The sequence below is a fragment of the Podarcis cretensis genome, assembly GCF_951804945.1.
Source record: "Podarcis cretensis genome assembly, chromosome: 11".
Classification (NCBI taxonomy): domain Eukaryota; kingdom Metazoa; phylum Chordata; class Lepidosauria; order Squamata; family Lacertidae; genus Podarcis; species Podarcis cretensis.
In genome coordinates, this window is record NC_137180.1 from 59,963,412 (window position 1) to 59,980,380 (window position 16,969).

Below are 16,969 nucleotides of genomic sequence, written 5' to 3' on the forward strand. Positions count from 1 at the left end.
GATGTGACTCTGTACAAGACAGCTTCCTGCGTTCCTAAAATGCTCTGTAAAGTAAAAAAAAAAAAGTTTACTATACTAAAAAACTCATTTTTTTTTTTTTACCTTAGGATAAGAATCCAGCCTCTTAAAAGTTGAAAGGACCCAAACAAAGTGGAAACAAAGGGATGGTTGACTTTGAGATAGAGCTTAGGACTGTGAGGGGTTCCAAGCCAGCCTTGATTTGGGCGATGGGGAGATTTGCTGTAGCAATCAGGAACTTAAATCTGCCAAAAATGCATTGAGGGGGAGATTACCCCCATTCCTTCGTAGATAGCTTGAGGTGAGGGGATTTCCCTGAACAGTTTAGGGTGTATCTATCCTTGACAGGCATCTGCCAAAACTCACTTTTGGAATCCTTAACAGAAAGATACAACTTCTCTAGCCAGCTTACTCCATTCCCAAGCTCAGCATTTATCTAGGAAGTTCTTTTTTCTTAAAAAAAGTATCCTAATTGTACCTCTCTGCACTAGGAAGGGATTATATAGGAATTATTTTCCTTTGCTAACCAACCCCCCCCCCCCCAATTTATTTTCAGGTTAGGGGGCACTTTAACTGGGCATAGCATCAATCCCAGACCATGATATCCCCAATGAAAGATAATGTGGTACCCAAAACTTCACACAGTACTCCAGGTATGGTCTCACCAAGGTAGAATAGAGCAGTACTATTCCTTCCCTTGATCTGGACACTATACAGTGGTGCCTCGCAAGACGAAAAGAATCCGTTCCGCGATTCTCTTCGTCTAGCGGTTTTTTCGTCTAGCGGATTAGCGCTATTAGCGGCTTAGCGGCTTTTAGCGGCTTTTAGCGGCTTATCAGCTTAGCGGATAAGCAGATAAGCGGCTTAGTGGCTTAGAAAAAGAGGGGGAGGGAAAAAAAGTCGGAAAAACTCGCAAGACATTTCGTCTTGCAAAGCAAGCCCATAGGGAAATTCGTTTTGCGAAGCGCCTCCAAAACGGAAAACCCTTTCGTCTAGCGGGTTTTTTGTCGTGCGAGGCATTCATCTTGCGGGGCACCACTGTACTTCTGGTGATGCAGCCTAGAATAACATTAGCTTTTTTTCTGCTGCTGCGTCCCACTGTTGACTCACCTTAAGTTTGTGGTCTACTAAGACCCCATGATCCTTCTCAGAGGTGTAGTTACATAATTGTCCTACGCCTTCTAGGCCCAGGTCCAAGCAGTTTTGCCTTTCCCCAACTACTTTCTCCCAGAAAACCCACTTTTTAGTGCTAAATCAGGAAAAGGAAAAGGAAAAACACTAAACTGAGACTTTTCCCAGGGGGGAAGTGATGAGGCAAATGGAAACATGGATGAACCCTCAGAGGCAGCAAGTTGCTGGAAACCACAAGATAGGAGACTGGTCTCATGTTGAAATCTGCTTGTGGGTTTCCCTCAAGTGTCTGGTGGTCCACTGTGAGAAAAGGTTGTGGGACTAGATGGGTCATTGGCCTGATTGAGCAGGGATCTACTTATGTTCTATGCTCCCACAACTTTATAAATAGAAAGCTGCCTTATGCTGAGTCAGACCATTGGTTCTTCTAGCTCAGTATTGTCTACACAGATTGACAGTAGCTCTCCAGGACTTGTTCTCAGCCCTAACTTAAGATGCCAGAGATTCAACCTGACACATCCTGCATACAAAGCAGATTAATAATAATAATAATAATAATAATAATAATAATAATAATAATAATTTATTTATACCCTGCCCATCTGACTGGGTTTCCCAAGCCACTCTGGGCGGCTTCCAACAGAATATTAAAATACAATAACCTATTAAACATTAAAAGCTTCCCTAAACTAGGCTGCCTTCAGATGTCTTCTAATAGTCTGGTACAGTGGTACCTCGGGTTACATATGCTTCAGGTTACATACGCTTCAGGTTACAGACTCTGCTAACCCAGAAATAGTACCTTGGGTTAAGAACTTTGCTTCAGGATGAGAACAGAAATCATGCTTTGGTGGCGCGGTGGCAGCGGGAGGCCCCATTAGCTAAAGTGGTGCTTCAGGTTAAGAAAAGTTTCAGGTTAAGAACAGACCTCCAGAACGAATTAAGTACTTAACCCGAGGTACCACTATAGTTGTTTTTCTCTTTGACATCTGGTGGGAGGGCGTTCCACAGGGCGGGTGCCACTACCGAGAAGGCCTTCTGCCTGGTTCCCTGTAACTTGGCTTCTCGTAGTGAGGGAACCACCAGAAGGCTGTCAGCACTGGACCTCAGTGTCCGGGCAGAATGATGGGAGATGCTCCTCCCTTGAGCTATTGTCCTTCCCTCCATATCTGTATCCTCAGAAACTTATGAAGGTACCATATATTAAGTCTCATCATTGGTCCATGTTTTTCAGTATAGCATACATTGACCAGCAGTGGTTTATCCAGCAGTGGTTTAGCATCTGGAGGTGCTGTGGGAAGCAGCTGGGTCCTTCTCTGTACAAAGCAGATGTTATAACACTGAGCCATGACTCTTCCCGCAGGCCCATCATATTTCATTGCCGGTTTCAGACAGTTTCTGCGACCATTTGTCTACAGCAGAACATTTTTCGAAACACAGAGGTACAAGAACAAATGTCATGTGCTGCACTTTGTTTTCCAACCCAGCTTCGGTCTTCATCACCGCCTGATGAATATTGGCATTATGTGTCACTAAGTTGTAAAAGATCATGGCCTGACCTTCAAGCATCATCCCACTATGTACATTATGTTGATGTGCCCTTTCCTTCATCTCTGTTTGTTTGCTTCGGCGACATCAGCTCTTTGGGGCAAAATCAACCTTGTTTTGCCAGGCTTTAGCAGGGTCTTTTAGCTGCTTGGACTTGGCCGTAAGGTAAACTCAACCTCATCCTTTCTCAACTACTCACTGCCTTATGTGGGAGTCCTCTTTGGTGAATGATCAAACTTGTACAAGTGGAAGTTTGCAGTAGATCAATTGTGAGAGACCTGGTCAGTCAATCTGAATAAGAAGTGCAAAAATTAGAGGATATCTAAATGTCATCCTGAAAATCCATAATCAGACTCTTTTTTTTTTTTTAAGTGGGTGGACAGACCTTTAAAGCACATTAAACAACAAAATTAAAGAAGATTGCTTCTCCCAAGGAATCTTGGGAACTGTCATTTCCCCACAGAACTACAATTCCCAGCACCCTTATCAAATTATAGTTCACAGGATTCATTGATTAACAGATTGCCTTATCCTCCATTAATCTGTCTGTTCCTCTATTAAAACAACCCAAGTTGGTGACTGTATACCAGCTTCCTCTTGTGGTGACCAAGGATTTAACAATGTGCTGTGTAAAGAAGTATTTTATTTTGCCAGTCCTGCACCTTTCAGCTTCATTGATTGACCCTGGATTAATAAAAGCATAAGAAGAACCTGCTGGATTAGGCCAATAGCCCGTCTAGTCCAGGATCCTGTTCTCACAGTTGCCAACCAGATGCTTGAGGGAAACCAGCAAGCACGACCCACACATAATAACACTGTCCCCTCCTATGGCTTCCAGCAACTGGTATTTAGATCCATGGAGGCAGAGCATAGTCATCATGGCTACCAGCCATTGACAGACTTATCCTCCACGATAAGGCCATCTTCAATGATAAGGCCCTCTTTTAAGGCCATCTAGGTCAATGGTCAGGGAAGTGGGTGGCACTGTGGTCTAAACCACTGAGCTTAGGGCTTGCCGATCAGAAGGTTGGTGGTTCAAATCCCCATGACTGGTTGAGCTCCCGTTGCTCGGTCCCTGCTCCTGCCAACCTAGCATTTCAAAAGCATGTCAAAGTGCAAGTAGATAAATAGGTACCGCTCTGGCAGGAAGGTAAACGACCTTTCCATGCGCTGCTCTGGTTCACCAGAAGCAGCTTAGTCATGCTGGCCACATGCCCTGAAAGCTGTACGCTGGCTCCCTTGGCCAATAAAACGAGATGAGTGCTACAACGCCAGAGTTGTCCACAACTGGACTTAATGGTCAGGGGTCCCTTTACCTTTACCTAGGTCAGTGGTCATCCCTGCCTCCTGAGGTCATCTATGTTGATGGCCCTCACTGCCTCCATAGTTTTACTATGAACTACATTGAGAAATACTTTCTGACATCTGTCCTGAACCATCCAACCTTTAGCTTCAGGGTTCTAGCATTATGAAAGACAAAGAAGCCAGCAGTGTTGGCTGGACTGAAGAGACAAGAATGGAAGCAAAATAATTTGCACAACGATCTCGCTGGATACACTCCTGCCCCCCAGTATGCCACTGCCTGTTATGTCTGTCAATACACTAGAAAATTCCAGGTGCATTGTGATTTCTTCTTGACATGGCTTGCCAACGTGGAAATGTGGAAGAGTCAGGTGTCACTCGTTGGCACATTGTCCTCTCCATCTTACCCCTTTGCCTGCCCGCCCCCTGCTGCCACAAATTTCGCTTCCAACTTTTAAAGTCCTTCATTACCTTTCAGATGCCATGCCAGTTTAATCATGTTGACAGAGGGCTGTGCAATCAAAGTGACAGTTCAGCGGTGATTTGCATCAACACTGACTCATTACTTTGCGGAGGATTTGGCATGCCAATCAATGAGGAACGATGGAAAGGGGGGAGGAAAAGTTACGGCAATCCATTTCCCACCAATTGGCAAAGGAAGCCCTTGACAGAAGAGTGAGCAACAGCCAGAGCCAAATATTCTTTAGAGCTCCCTTTCCCACCTCCTGCCACCACCCCCTTCTCACTGTTGTGTCTGCCTTGAAACCCTCCTGGAACTATGGTCAATGAAGCTTTTCTGCTTACTTAGGTTGGTGGGTTCCAGGTTCTGCAAGCCTGATGTAGGACTCATTTGGATGAGGTCTATGATGAAGAACGTCAGCCTCAGGCTTCATGGTAAGAGTGGGTTTTGATTAGAGATGGTCAAATCTGTCCACTTTGGTTAGATCAAAAAAGGCCTCATGAAAATCCATCAATGTTTCTGTGTGGATTTCTCTCCATAGACATCCTTGTTTGCAAGTTTGTCTAATATATTTATTTTTGCATGGAGGTTCCCACAAATATAATGCATTTCTGAATGCTGTTTTCATGAACGTATGCAATTTATGAACAGTCTATCTTGGTGTATGTCTTTTCGTCCACACTATTTGACTGCAGAACTGTACCGCAAACTTCAGAGACATGCAAATTTTGATGGATGGCTGCATTTCGTTTTGCAGGTTGGTTTGGAAAGTGTGAATTGGGATTTAAATGCAAATTGGGAATTGGGATTTAAGTGCAAAGTGAATCAAACTTCTCTATCCCTGCATTTGGTGAGTCACCACTAGGTGAGTCATTGTTGCTTATCAGGAGGGAGAAGTGGGGGGGAAGACAGTGTAGTACAAATCGTCCGTCATCACCATCATTTTATTTGTATGCCGCCTTTCCACAGTTAAAACAATGCTCAAGGCAGCTTACAATATGAAAAGATTTACATAGTTACAAACATCAACATCATCGTCATTTTTTATTTGTATGCCTCCTTTCCACAGTTAAAAAAAACAATGCTCAAGGCGGCTTACAGCATAACAAGACTTAGGTAAAGGTAAAGGGACCCCTGACCATTAGGCCCAATCGTGACCGACTCTGGGGTTGTGGCGCTCATCTCGCTTTACTGGCCGAGGGAGCCGGCGTACAGCTTCCGGGTCATGTGGCCAGCATGACTAAGCAGCTTCTGGTGAACCAGAGCAGTGCACGGAAACGCCATTTAACTTCCCGCCGGAGTGGTACCTATTTATCTACTTGCACTTTGAGGTGCTTTTGAACTGCTAGGTTGGCGGGTGACAAGGCTTACATAAGTACAAAAGTCATAAACAGTAAATAAACTACATCAAAAAAAATACACAGCCAAATGGGAAACATTTCCACATAAATCAAAATCTAAAACTAAGAATACAGCATTAATATCACAGTTCAAAATGACATAGGTAAGAAATAATAGCATTTTAAATACAGACAGGTAGCCGTGTTGGTCTGCCATAGTCAAAACAAAATAAAAAAATTCCTTCCAGTAGCACCTTAAAGACCAACTAAGTTAGTTCTTGGTATGAGCTTTCGTGTGCATGCACACGAAAGCTCATACCAAGAACTAACTTAGTTGGTCTTTAAGGTGCTACTGGAAGGAATGTTTTTATTTTGTTTTGAGCATTTTAAATGAAAAAGAAAACAAAATGGAGCCCTCTCTGCCCAGCGGCAGTGGCAGCAGCAGTCCTTTATAGAGCCCATCAGGCCCCACCCTAGGCCAGGTGTTGAGTGGCAGGACTGGGGCCCTCAGATGCTGAGCAGGGGAGTCCTCCTCGGTGGTAGCCGCAGCAGCAGTTCTTATAGGCCTGTCAGGCTCCGCCCTGTGCTAGGTGGTGACTGGCAGGACTGGGGCCCTCTGGCTCCCAGCAGGTCCCTGGTAGAGCACCTCTCCATCACCTCATCCCTCTCCTTCACAGTGAGGAACAGCAATCCAGCTGCCAGGAAACTCCAGCCAGAGAGTCACTTCTGAGAAAGAGTGAAGGAGCGCAGAATGCCTGGATGAGATGAGGTCACAGAGAGGTTCAAGGAGATGAGATTTTCGTGTTGGGTGCAGAATGGAGGAACCACAGTATGGATAGAAGGGTGGGTGTTGCATGGTCCTAATGATGAATTTTGACCCAAATGAGGTTTTGGGCATCACATGGCGGGAAAGAGTCTCAAACAAAGTTGTGCTCTACCAAGCCCACGTTCTCAAAATGCTCACACTCCTGTCTCAGTGAGGTTGAGGTTGCTTTGGTCAGGCAACAAAATGAAAGATCCCCAGTAGTGTGCTCTAAGGAGAGCTGGATTCGGGCACCAGGCCCCTTGGCAGACCAACTCTGTGTTACAAAGATGTCTGCAAATGAGACACAGAAGCTGGGAACACCATGTAGGAATCCCTTTCAGATGACCACAGTGCCTGAAGACAGAATGTCAGGTCGTGTATCCACAGCAGTGACCAGGGGAGGAATTACAGCTGGGAGGAGTACATGGAGAAGAAACGCCATGGTGCATCTGCAGTAACACAACCGGATGTCACCATCAGCCCTAAAACATGGCTCTCCTGTATCATTCTCTACAGCCACAGCAGGCCCTGTAACTCTCTAGTGATTGTTGTCATCCGCAAAGGTGCACTGCTCCATGGTCTCCCAAGACAGATGTGTGCCAAAACCAACAAAATGTTGTTGTTGTTTAGTCGTTTAGTTGTGTCCAACTCTTCGTGACCCCATGGACCAGAGAACGCCAGGCACTCCTGTCCTCCACTGCCCCCCGCAGCTTGGTCAGACTCATGCTGGTAACCTCGAAAACACTATCCAACCATCTCGTCCTCTGTTGCCCCCTTCTCCTTGTGCCCTCCATCTTTCCCAACATCAGGGTCTTCTCCAGGGAGTCTTCTCTTCTCATGAGGTGGCCAAAGTACTGGAGCCTCAGCTTCACAATCTGTCCTTCCAGTGAGCACTCACCCACCAGGTCCAAATGTTTTAGGTCCAAAGGTTTCTGGATGCCTGGACTTTCTATACACCTGTTCCTACGACTTTATAGATTTGTGTTGGCTTAGAGTGGCTACTTCTGGATCAGGGGTATCCTGTGCTGTTGGGGGCAGACCAAGAACAAAGGTGGATTTCGTTTCAGCCGGTCAGACATTTAGGTTCAGTGTGATTTGCAATATAAAATATAAAAATGGATTACATTCTGTTCCACATCGCATTGCTGATTCCATATTCATCAAGAATATTGCCTCGTGGCCCCAGATTGCCCTTGGACTTTTCCTTTTTCTCTCCCCCCCCCCCCGACATGTGTCGTATTACTGCGGCACCTCCCGAAATCCATTTTGTAATCCTGCGGCCATTATTTAGGGTCAAAATCAGGGACAGTGTTTAATGGACAAATGATGAAAATTCCTGCCTTTTAAGTGACTGCCCAGTTTGAAGAGATAAATAATTCATCGGCACCGCAAGGGTAGACCTCACATTAAATTACTTGAGTGCCGTCCATTATGTCATTTGGCCATCGCAAATGCTCTCCGAATATGTCCAGCTGGGAGATGAAGGGACAGTTTGGGGGAGGGGGAGAAGGCTGGAGGACCTGTGCTAAAATTCTTTGCACAGTGTAATATGCAGCCATAGATTTGTCACTCGCCTTTATAATTTTTTGGATACGTTTGCCAGCCTTTTCCCACCCTCCGTCCCAAGGTCTGGCCAGTTAGAAGCAGTGGACAGAGATGGAGTGTTCAAGGGCAGGTTCTGCCCCATTCTTTCCCCTTGCAGAATTTTATTACTAAACATTTCATATATTTACTCTGAGCATTTGCTTTATTGGCTTCTGCCTGCCCACCGCGAAAGGACACCGGTGTCCTGGAATCCTCTTCACCCCACACTTAAACATCCTGACATTCTTGCTGCCAGGTTCTGGTTTTATATAAAGAATCATAAACGACGGCAAATGAATTACAAGGCTGTAAATCAACCGAGTGCTTCAGCTGATATCCATTTCAGGGCCATTGGAGGGCTGATGTGCTAACGGAATTTGGATGGGTGAACCTCTGCCTCTGGAGAGTCAAATATTGCGAGGGTTGGGCTATCAGCGAATGTCACCCGTCAAATGGAGAGGAATGGGCTAAAACTGCAGGTGTTTTGCAACACTTCATCTTCAACTGCTAGGCTTAGAAGGAAAGGGGTTCGCAACAAAGGCCCATCTAGTCCAGCACTCTCTTCCAGTTTTAGAAACTCAGGTATGTAAGGCTGGTGCCAAATGGCTCCCTAAACCAGGGTTCATAGCTGTCAACGTTTTCCTTTTTTTTTTTTATGGGAAATGCCCTTATTCCGAATAGGATTCCTCACAAGAAAAGGGAAAAGTTGACAGCTATGCCAGGGTTACAGTCATCGGAACGGAATGCCTAGTTGTCAGTTTTGGGTCAAATGGCTTGAAAATCGTATTTTTCATTACTGCTCTATGGTTCCTGAAATTTGTTCTGATTGTGCAGATAAAAAATCACAGGTAGAATTCTACAGGATGTGTTGTTATTGTATGAAAACGGTCAAGATCCAAGGATCCCCAGGAATGCACCTCCAGATGGTGGAGATTTTAGGCACCAGCAGGGTGTCTGAGCATCTTCACTTGGTCGCAAGTAGCCGATAAAAAGGTAAAGGGACCCCCGACCATTAGGTCCAGTCGTGACCGACTCTGGGGTTGCGGTGCTCATCTCACTTCATTGGCCAAGGGAGTCGGCATACAGCTTCTGGGTCATGTGGCCAGCATGACTATGCTGCTTCTGGCGAACCAGAGCAGCACACGGAAATGCCGTTTACCTTCCCGCCGGAGTGGTACCTATTTATCTACTTGCACTTTGATGTGCTTTTGAACTGCTAGGTTGGCAGGAGCAGGGACCAAGCAACAGGAGCTCACCCCGTTGCGGGGATTTGAACCGCCGACCATCTGATCAGCAAGTCCTAGGCTCTGTGGTTTAACCCACAAGTGGCTGATAGTCAGGTACAAAATGTGCCTGGCGAATTTTGAACGCTGCTCTCTTCTCACAGTGGCCAACCAGATGCCTGTGGGAAACCCACAATCAGCGTATGAGTGCAACACAACTCTCCACACTTGTGGTTTCCAGCAACTGAACTGGTTTGATCCAGCAGGCTAGTCCTACACGATTTCACCTTGCGTGATTTCATGCTGAGATCTCTCCCCATAAAAAGTGCTTTCTCAGAGACGTGATCTTGTGTGATGCCCCAAAACACACATTTGGGGAGCTTCACGACCTTGCATGGGTCACATGACTTGCGTGGGAGCACATGCATCCCATTTTTGGGACTCAAGATGTTGGATGGCATGTAGTGACCCTTGGGTCCTGCCTCCCAGCTCCTGGTCTCTGACAATTTCCAGACCACTAGCTATGGGTCAGCCCCAATAGTATGGTATCTCCAACAAAATTCCATCCCCAAAGCACCACCAGCAATTCCATAAAACAAAGCAAAAATCCTACTCATATAAACTTTAAGAACACCCCGAGGCCAGGTTTCTTTTAGACTTTCACGCAACGTTAATAATCTGGATGTGAGGGGAGGGGGAATGAATGCAAAGTATTTTTATAGCATATGCAGAAGCGACTCCCTTTTCCCCACACATTGGCATGATTTCATTAAGCAAAACCATTCATGCAGTCCCTGACAGGATATGAGGACAAAGGTGTTTAAAAACATGACGAAAGATTAAATTAGAAGAGAATGCTTTTTCACGCACACACACACACACACACACTTAAACAGAAAAAAGAAATGCTATTTCATCTAGTTTATGAGCAGAAGGGATGCTTCTTATAATTCCTCCCCTGCCTTGCTTGGTCAGCACAGCAATTAAGCAGGACTAAGTGCTTAGCTAATCTACCAGTGTCTTGCTATGGTGATTGACCCATGTCATTCCCCCTGGTCCATGTCATTCCCCCTGCCCCAAAATGCTCCTCCAAACACCTATTCCGCCTCATAGAATCACATAATTGTAGAGTTGGAAGGTATATCTAGGATCATCTGGTCCAGCCCCCCGACACCCGCATTAGATTGAAAATTCCTTTTTGGAAATTTGAATCCTGGCAAGATGGAGGCACTGTGGGTGAGGACTTGCTGTGTCAGAGAACTCGATGAGTTGTCTACCCAGAATGGGGCTGTGCTCCCCCTGAAGGAGCAGATTCACAGTTTTGTGGTGCTTCTAGATCGAGACCATATAACACCGGTCTTGAAAGACCTACATTGGCTCCCAGTACGTTTCCGAGCACAATTCAAAGTGTTGGTGCTGACTTTTAAAGCCCTAAACGGCCTTGGTCCAGTATACCTGAAGGAGCATCTTAACCCCCATCATTCCGCCCGGACGCTGAGATCCAGCGCCGAGGGCCTTCTGGCGGTTCCCTCATTGCGAGAAGCAAAGCTACAGGGAACCAGGCAGAGGGCCTTCTCGGTAGTGGCACCCGCCCTGTGGAACGCCCTTCCAGGAGATGTCAAAGTGATAAACAACTACCTGACATTCAGAAGACATCTTAAGGCAGCCCTGTTCAGGGAAGTTTTTAACGTGTGATATTTTACTGTATTTTTGCTTTCTATGGAAGCCGCCCAGAGTGGCTGGGGAGGCCCAGTCAGATGGGCGGGGTATAAATAATAAATTATTATTCATTATTATTACTAGATCCAGCTCTGACCCTGGAGGCTCAGATGGCTAGTGACTCAGTCGCTAGAAGTGTCTTCCACTGACTGTGGCTGCTTGGACATTTGTAAATCTGAAACTAGACTATAAGAAATAAAATCACACCATAATGCATAGAAAGAAGCAGAATCTCCCTGTCCCCTAGGGATTCATAACCTAGGAGTTATTCCCACCCCCGCAGTAACTAAATTCCAAATATTATTCATTCAGTCAGTCATACATACATACATGCATGCATACATACATACATACATACATACATACACACACACACTTTTCTCCATAATTACTTGTGGGGAAAGGATTACCTCTTGCTCTTTCTTACCTTAAAATAATTAAGAGGTAGACAAGTGGTAGATATTATTGATTCCAATTTCTTTAAAAAAGAGAGAGATACTTTGTAGTAATAATCATAATATTAATAATTTATCATTTTTACCCCACCCATCTGGCTGGGTTTCCCCAGCCACTCTCGGCAGCTCCTAACATAATATTTAAAACACGAGAAAACATCAAACATTTAAAACTTCCCTAGACAGGGCTGCCTTCAGATGTCTTCTAATTGTCAGATAGTTGTTGATTTCCTTGACATCTGATGGGAGGGCATTCCACAGGGCAGGCGCCACCACCGAGAAGGCCCTCTGCCTGGTTCCCTGTAACTTTGCTTCTCGCAGTGAGGGAACCACCAGAAGGCCCTTAGCGCAGGACCTCAGTGGACAATGGGGGTGGAGATGCCCCTTTAGTTATACTGTGTTGAGGCCGTTTAGGGCTTTAAAGGTCAGCACCAACAGTTTGAATTGTGCTCGGAAATGTACTGGGAGCCAATAAAGGTCTTTCAGGACTGGTGTTATATGGTCTCGGCAGCCACTCCCAGTCACCAGTCTAGCTGCCACATTTTGGATTAGTTGTAGTTTCCAGGTCACCTTCAAAGGTAGCCCCACTTAGAGCACATTGCAGTAGTCCAAGTGTGAGATAACTAGAGCATGCATCACTCTGGCAAGACAGTCTGCGTGCAGATATTGCTATAGCATAGGGATCTGGTTAGATTTTTAAAAGGGTTTCCATTGTTGTGCTATGGAGATCCTGGCAACTTCCAGCTTTCATTTCATCTCATCTCACTGTGACTTTGCTTTCCCACCTTTCCTGTAAGGAGTTCAAGGCAATGAACATCTTTTTCTTTCTCTCCCATTTTATCCTCACAACAACCCTGTGAGATAGTTTGGGTTGAGAAACAGATACTGGCCCATCTTTGTGGATGCAGGTGGCACTGTGGTCTAAACCACTGAGCTTGCCAATCATGAAACTGGCAGTTCAAATCCATGCGACGGGGTGAGCTCCCGTTGCTCTGTCCCAGCTCCTGCCAACCTACCAGTGTAAGTAGAGAAACAGGTACCACTGCAGCAGGAAGATAAACAGCATTTCCATGTTCTCTGGCATTTGTCACTGAATCCCATGTGCCAGAAGAATATTAGTCACATGATCTGGAAAAGCTTTCTGCAGACAAACGTCGGCTCCCTCAGTCTGAAATGTGAAATGAGTGCTGCTCCCCAGAGTCAAATTCATCGGGACTTAACCATCCAGGAGTCCTTTACTTTTACCTGACCCATCCAACACACCTCATGGCTGTGTGGAGATCTGAACCCTGGTCTCCCAAGTCCAACACTCTAACCTCTACACCAAATTGGCTTGCCAGTGTTTCTTGCCTTGTTGGGAAACCTGAATGCATTTTTCATATCGTATGGACTCAGATAGCAACTGCCTTGGGGGCAGAAATGAGGGTTCCAGAAACTGCAGTTATCTCAGAAAGATTGTTTCCTCATGACAGCTCTCCCCTTCCGGCTTAGCTTCCAACTTCTCCATCTGTGGGGCTCTGTGTTTTGTCTTCCATTTCTTTCTGCTCTGTAATAGCTCCATAATCTAATTGACTCCCCTTTAGTGTGCAGCCTTAAAAAATAAGCCAGGGAGTCATAAAACTATCCTCCTATACAGATGCAATAGGCAGCCTAATAGAAAACAATTATCTGGAACAATAAAAAGAAAGATCCAATAAGACTGGGACATTAATATTTGTATCAAAAGAATGCACCTCGTAATTGTGAAGACCGGACAAAGCGGGGAAGGTATTTTGCAAGCACCTTTTCCATTCACTGCTCATTGCCCATCAAAAGGACAAAAACTCTCTCTCTCTCCCTGTCTTTTTTAAGACACCCCACCTGGAAGTTGAGGGCAGCTTTTGCTGTGTGAGTGTCCTTCAGAAAACAGGAGACCAAGAGCTGCTTTGTGCAGTCAAGGCCACGGATTTCGCAGGCTTAATTTCTCAGTGCAGGAATTCCATGCAGAAGTCCTCTACATCGATGGAGGGGGGTCTTCGCCTCCTGCAAACACCGATGACCTCTGTGCATTGATGGCTGTCTGTAGTCACAGACACCCACACATGCATAGTTGGGAAATGTACATAATGCTTCCAAAAATGGGCTTTAGCATTTCACTCTATGCATGCATAGACAGCTACTGTAGCTAATTTTGTTCTATTGTTTTAATGACATTGTTTTATTGTGTAATATTATCATCATCACTGTTGTTGTTGTTTAATGCATTATATCCCACCTTTCTTCCAAGCTAGGGTTATAAGCAACTTACAACTCTTAAAAACAACACTATAAAATACGAAGCGATAAAAGCAAACTAGTTATAAACAATAAATAAAAGACATCAGAAGACACTCCGAACCAGAAATTAAAATGCAGTTTGCTCTTGGAGCAGCCTGCTGATAAACTTCATTTGCACCTGAGCTTTCAAAGTCCTCATCCTGCTAGTCTAACCTCTCTGGGGAGGGAATTCACTCATAGAAAAGGCTCTCTCAGAAGAAAGGTTATGGATGTTTATATTTTGATGTTCATGCAACTGGTTTTTATACTTTGTAAATGGCTTAGAAGCTTACACTGGCCCTAAGCTCTATACAGTATAAGATTGAAACTCAGGAAATTGTTTCACTGAGGGCCTCCAGGGTTTCACAGAGGAAACTTTTCTGCCTGGAAATTACATAGATTGAACCTGGGGCCATCTGCATGGAGAGTACATACTTTCCGATTAAGCTACAGTATGTTCCTAGCACATGGTGTTGAACATAAGGCCATTGAGCAGCTTTCCATAAATGTATCTGTCCCATTGTCAACATATAAACTGTATGCTCCCTTAGGACAAGGAGTTCACTCTGTGCAGTGTGATATACATTGATGGCATCATAAGGACAACCACCACATTTTTTATTTTATTTTTATGCAAGCAAGCGGAAAGAGGCTCCTTCCTTATATGTGGTCTCATGGCAACTGTTATTCCACGGTGTCTCCTTTAAAACATTTTTTTTAAAAGCATTCTTGTATCCCTGTTTCATAAGGTAAAATACAAGCAATTTTATCAGCATTAACACTGATTGGCTTCTATTAGCCTTTTGCCTTCTAATAAAATTTATGATACCTTTCAGGAATGCAATTTGATAGAACGCAAAGCGATTGCACCCTGCTTAGATATCTCCCTGGCATCTCTCCTCACAATAATGTGATAATTTTATGCATGAAATAGCATGAGTGGTATATAGATAGCTCTAATGCCGCTCTCTGTCTATGTATATATGAACATGGCAATACAAAGATTAGGGTGTGTGTGGAGGGGAAATGGCGCAAGCTTACATTTGAAGCATGTGATTAGGATTTCTGTGCATGCTCATGTAAGTTCAGGTTGCATTAAAACAGGCATGTGAAAAATCAGCATTGGATTTAGACACCTCCGACATTTTGGACATCATAGGTAAAGGAAACCTGGACAGTAAAGTCCAGTTGAATTTGACTATGGGGTGCAGCGCTCATCTTGCTTTTCAGGCCAATGGAGCCCACGTTTGTCTGCAAACAGCTTTTCTGGGTCATTTGGCCAGCATGACTAAACCACTTCTGGTGCAATGACACCGTGACGAATGCCAGAGCGCACGGAAACGCCATTTTCCTTCCCACCACAGTGGTACCTATTTATCTATTTGCACTGGTATGTTTTCAAATTGCTAGGTTGGCAAGACCTGGGACAAAGCAAGGGGAGCTCAGCCCGTTGTGCAGATTTGAACTGCCAACCTTACGATCATCAAGCTAAAGGGGCTCAGTGGTTTAGACCACAGCACCACCTGCTTCCCATTTTGGACATCATAAAGACAGTGCAGGCCTACCAATCTCAGCATCCCATATCTTGATGGGGATTATATTCTGAGAGCTGTAGTTTGCTAGAGGTGCTGAAATTTGTTAGGAGAACCCCTATTCCCGTTCCACAGCTATAGTTTCCAGAGTTCCCTGGGAAGAGCTTTGATTGATAAACCACTCTGAAAATCTCAGCTCTGGGAGGGGAATAAGGGGTCTCTAAACAACTCCCATAAAGAACCATAAAGAAGGCTGATCGCCAAAGAATTGATGCTTTTGAATTATGGTGCTGGAGGAGACTCTTGAGAGTCCCATGGACTGCAAGAAGATCAAACCTATCCATTTTGAAGGAAATCAGCCCTGGGTGCTCACTGTAAGGACAGATCCTGAAGCTGAGGCTCCAATACTTTGGCCACCTCATGAGAAGAGAAGACTCCCTGGAAAAGACCCTGGTGCTGGGAAGGATGGAGGGCACAAGGAGAAGGGGACGACAGAGGACCAGATGGTTGGATAGTGTTCTCGAAGCTACCAGCATGAGTTTGACCAAACTGCGGGAGGAAGGGAAGACAGGAGTGCCTGGCTTGCTCTGGTCCATGAGGTCACGAAGAGTCGGACACGACTAAACGACCAAACAACAACAACAACAAACAACTCCCAGCTCCCTTGACAAATTGCTGCTCCCAGGACTCTTTGGGGAGCAGCCATGACTGTTTAAAGTGTCATCACAATTCTTTAACTGTCCGGTGTGAGTGTGGCCTTAGCTGGAGACAAACATTTGATTGCTATCTGCTTTATTTGAGATTGCCCAAAGTTACTGCTGAAGTCTTCCCCGCAGTCCTGAGGGTAGCAAATCCAAGTAGTGCTCCCTTTCCTTTGCTAAACAGATAATCAATTAAATAATCAACCACTGACTGTGCTTTGATAGTCCCTGACGTTTGATTTCCATCTGCCGTGACTTCTGGATCTGAAGTTCTTGCAAAGTATCTGTGGCTCCTTTGAACAGCCCTCTTACTGCTTCCTCCCCTCTGAATGCTGCTTTTCAGCTCTTCCCCTTTCCTAGCCTCATCTGCCAACTCCTGCTTTTGTTGCCTGTCAAAGGTGCCTCAACACAATGTCTGTTTTGTGCTCGCCTGAGCAAGCCTGTCTGAGGTGCTTGGGGATGCCCAGGTAGCACTCCTGCCGCGAAGCATCCACGGCTTGTCTGTGAAGCCTGTTTGGAGGGCTGTGCTGTGTATTTCAAACACTCGGTGCATGGGTTTGTTTGGGACTCAATCAGATTTCCATTTGCTGTGCTGGTTCCACTTTTGGGAAGCAGACTTCATTTTGCAACTGTTGCAGAGAGAGCAACAAAGCTTAATTTAAACAGCAGCAATATATTTAGCACACAGGATTTCAGCACTCTTAATTGCATTTTTTCAGTCCTTGTGCCCTTCTGTTTTGTTTTGCTTTTCAAAGGGGGGAAATGGCTGTTGTGGTTTTTATTCCTTATTCATTTTATTTCCATCATCATTTATAATGTTGTTGTGAGTTGGGTGGAACAGTTTCTAGACGATGCC